At 41.5% G+C, this 3548-nt stretch overlaps 1 long non-coding RNA gene across 2 annotated transcripts in view; it reads left to right on the forward strand.

Moving 5' to 3' along the window:
* Positions 1–966: 966 nt before the first annotated feature.
* LOC135105946 (uncharacterized) overlaps positions 967–3548 on the forward strand; it is a 25204-nt gene continuing 22622 nt past the window's right edge. Inside the window, exons 1-2 of one of the 2 annotated variants that reach the window (XR_010271070.1) lie at positions 967–1110; positions 3327–3548. The exon at positions 3327–3548 is cut by the window's right edge and continues 350 nt beyond it. This is a non-coding gene — a long non-coding RNA (uncharacterized LOC135105946). The remainder of the gene's footprint in view (positions 1111–3326) is intronic. The other variant, XR_010271072.1, reaches the window with a different exon arrangement.

Genomic DNA, 3548 nt, shown 5'->3' on the forward strand with positions numbered 1-3548 from the left:
TGCGTGTTGAATCGTTGTAGTAATGGTGGTGGTAACAGTAGCAGTAACAGTAGTACTTTTAGCATAGCATTATATTCACACATGCTTTTTATCGGGAATTCTTAAATGTCTCGGATAAATGTTTCTGTAAATTGCGCTTGGCACCGTTAAAATATTCTGACGAGAGAAAGTCCTTCAGCAAGAAACTTTTGGCAACTAAGGGCGAGGCTCATCCTTCATTCTGGTCCCTCACGTTCATTTTTCTTGCGTGGACATAATGTCATCCTCAGTTCAACTCCATCGCACTAGTTGACTTGATTAATCTATTTCTAGTGTACGGCTCAACATTAGCGATTTGCCTGACGTGCATGAGGGCAGCGATATAATGGCGTGTGATGAGATCTGACAATTTGCGACTCATCAGTTTCAATTTATATCCAGTGTTGGACGCTAATTTGAATCGCTACTAGTTATATATTCTCAACTGATTAGTGATGATTTATACCAGACTAAATTTGTTACCAAGCTCATCTCCCTGCAAGGCCACATCCATAAAGTATTAAAATGCCTAAATGATTAACGATTGTAATCTTTTTGAGGATAAATGTCTTCCACTTATCGGTAGTTTTCTAAGATTCCTTCCACCACATCCATCCATGACGATTGGTCTGAGTTTGCGTCTGTTTCAGTTAGAGCAAGTGTCACGAGTGTAATGTACGTAATAAACTCGTTGTTTTACGAGGGGTAATTGAGCATTGCAAGAATCTGAGTGCCTCATTAGGTTATCAGCCGTCATATTTGCGTCCTGTTTAACCTTACGTTAAACTGTATTTTCAAGAAACACAAACACAACTTAAGTCTCTCGCTAGTCACTTCTCTTCTTGCATATTATAATGGGAATGGCGACTATTTCAGTGTGAGCGTCGCAGTCAGAGCGTCTTGTGTAAAGCTTCAAAGCGTCTCGGGGTTGGGGTTGTGAAGCAGTGGAAAACATCACCCCGACCGGCAGGTGGCAGCACTGCGTCATCAAGCTCAATTCCGACCTACAGCATATCCGTTGCGGCGCCCGTGCCTGTAGCTGCCTCCCCGTCTGAAAATTGGCGCTCGCACATCAAGGAGCCTCCGCGTTGGGTAAGTTCTCATTAGTGCTGCTGTCACTTCCGCGCTCTCCCCCGTGCCAGACTGGTAAACAACATACATCCCGATGCCGCCACCACCACCACTACCACCTCCATCACCGCCATGTCAGCCACCGATCACTCACTCTTTCATGTTACCGTCGTTGGCCTTTCATGTGATGTTTTCCACAGTGGTAGAGTTTGCTTAGGTTCTGGCTTTGCCGTGCATTGCTCGCCAAAAAGTTTATTCGTACATGTAAAAGTATTACGGCGTTGTTGATCTACTAACTGGTCGTTGTATCATCTTCACACTCCTGTTGAACCAATGGACTTTTTCTTTGTTCTGTCGTTATTTGTGTTACTCGTTACGTAATAATAAAACCTGATAGACGTGAAGAGGAAAAAGGAATGAACATGGAAAGTAGGCATTTCATAAAAAAAAAGAAATGGGAATAATAAACAAGGGAAGAAATAAGAAAAAAGAAAAGGAATAAGGAAAAAGAAATCGGAGTGAAAAGAGCTGCGGTAATGAGGAGGAGGAGGAGGAGGAGGAGGAGGAGGAGGAGTCGGGCAGTTCCATTGATCCGGTTCATCAGCAAATGGTCGTGTTTGTTGTCTGGATAAACATGATTCCGAAATGTGGACGGGCGAGTGACGCTGCGAGGCAGGCAAGGCAAACACTCCGTCTGGCGCTCCCTGGATGGACGCCGCCACCGCCATCAATTCCACCACTACCACCACTACCACCCTCCTCCTCCTCCACTCTTGTAATGTAATGACATCTACGTCCTTCCCTTTCAACACAAAAATTGTCGTTATATTCAGTTTCTACCTAAGTATTCTTTCGACTAAGCATTTTCTCGGCAATAAAGTAATGGAACATTTGAAATGTTGACATTTTCGTCCTAGGTAAGTATATAAATTCACTTATAATATTTTAGTTATTGAAAGTAGGGCAGTACTTAATGTTCTGGGAAAGTCGCACATTCCTGAGTTATTAATGACTTGAAATATACAAAATGTTCGTAGTCTTCATGTTTGTAGTTGTTCACACTTATTCCTGGCGGGCTATGTCTACTACCCCGCCCTCTGTCAATCTTCAGAAACGTTGTTTCAAGTGAAACAGTTACACTGGAAGGAAAGAGTGACGTTACGGCTTTTACGCGTCAGAACCAATCAAATTGAAGCTCGTGATGCGGAAGACTTGCCTGTCACCTGTAGATGTGGGACAGTATTCTTCATAAAATTATGACATGTGTCTTAGCTATGGCTATGGTAGATGCGTATCATAACTTAGAACGTCTATCATAAGTCGTTTGTCATAAGTTATAACGAGCGATACCGTCTATCATAACCGTCTGCTCGTACGTAGCTCTTACTTGATTTCAAATACTAAAAGAAGCAAAAACTGGTGTTTACTACTAATTTATAGATTCTATAAATATTTCCTTCGTTTATATGTAATGGGAGAAGAGAGACAGTGAATAAGATAGTATTTCAGTCGTTGAAATACGGTAAATGTGATCCCGTAACAGCGTCTCAATATAAATAAACAGTTTTCAAAATAGTTTGAAGGCAAGGATGGCTCTCTCGATAATCCCCAAGGCCATCACTACTGCACAATTGTATTTTCCCAGTAGCTTTTCCCAGCAGCAAGATATCTAAGTGTTATGATCACCTTCATTTCGGGGGTAAGTGGATTTCTCCTTTCTGTGTCACTCTAAGGCTTCCCTCATTAGATCGGTGACAAAGAATATCTGTACGATCTAAACAATATATTCTGCTGAGTTCCGTGTCCTTGGGTTCATTCAGTACATCCTATCTGGGTAAATAATTCCTACTTGCCCTCACCCGGCGGAGGGTGCTATATGTCCCGAAGGGTTCAGGAGGTTATCCCCGCAGGGTGAGAAGTTGTGCTGGGTAAAATTAAGTCGAGTCTTGGGTAACACTAAGATGTTATAAATTATTCTCAACGAATTGGTGAGAGGACGAGTGCTGTTAAGGACAAATAATTTTTATTTTATATTCATTTTATGACCAGTATTGCTAATTTAATTAATAGTCTCTTGGTTTGATTCTATTGATGTTTTTATTGGAATTTAATGTCTTATTGTTGTTTGCCAGATCTTAATTTCATCCATATCCAGTTGATTATTTACTTATTATCATCATTATTATTGTTTTTTATTTATTTATTTTATTTTATTTATTTATTTATTTTATTCTCAGCAGAACGTGCCATATAATTGCGAGACGTGACATGCTGCAGTGCTTGGAACAGAGGTGCCAGCGTATCACCACCGCCAAGCCAAGCCAAGCCAAGCCAAGCCAAGCCAAGCCAAGCCAAGCCAAGCCAAGCCAAGCCAACCCAGGCACCTGTGATCTCTTGGGGAGCATGGGAACATTTCTGCTCAAAGTAAAATCGTCCAATGTTCAAGTGCAGATCTGAAA

Source organism: Scylla paramamosain, chromosome 12 (assembly GCF_035594125.1).
Source record: "Scylla paramamosain isolate STU-SP2022 chromosome 12, ASM3559412v1, whole genome shotgun sequence".
Classification (NCBI taxonomy): Eukaryota; Metazoa; Arthropoda; class Malacostraca; order Decapoda; family Portunidae; genus Scylla; species Scylla paramamosain.